Raw genomic sequence first — 470 nt, 5'->3', positions numbered from 1 at the left:
TCCAGCGCCCGAAGGCGTTACAAGTTCCGATGATGCACGATATAAGACGGAAAAGTCCGAAAAGGTTTTTCCCGGTACGGTCGCCGGTCTGCACGGCGAATGTCAATAACGCCTAGGTACAGGAAATTAACCCTAAATGGTCAATAGTTTGAAAGACTTAACGCCTGCAAGTGATAAAAGCATAAATCTTGAGATTTAAAGAGATTAAAGGAAATCCTAAAATTCGGGATTTAGGTAGTCGATAGTAAGAAGCTTAAGTAATAGAATTTATCCTAAGAAAGTGGGTACAGACACGTTTCAGGGCAGATGTTTTTGTACCATAAATAATAATAAATAATAATTTGAGTGAGTCTCAACAGTGAGGAATACAAAAAGAACATTATATTACCGTCGCACCACTCTTAAAAGGACCACTAAAAGGATCTTGAAAAGGACCCAAATCTCTCATACTATCTCCAAGACTATTTTGT

Source organism: Belonocnema kinseyi, chromosome 5 (assembly GCF_010883055.1).
Source record: "Belonocnema kinseyi isolate 2016_QV_RU_SX_M_011 chromosome 5, B_treatae_v1, whole genome shotgun sequence".
Taxonomy (NCBI): domain Eukaryota; kingdom Metazoa; phylum Arthropoda; class Insecta; order Hymenoptera; family Cynipidae; genus Belonocnema; species Belonocnema kinseyi.
This window is presented reverse-complemented; position numbering follows the sequence as displayed.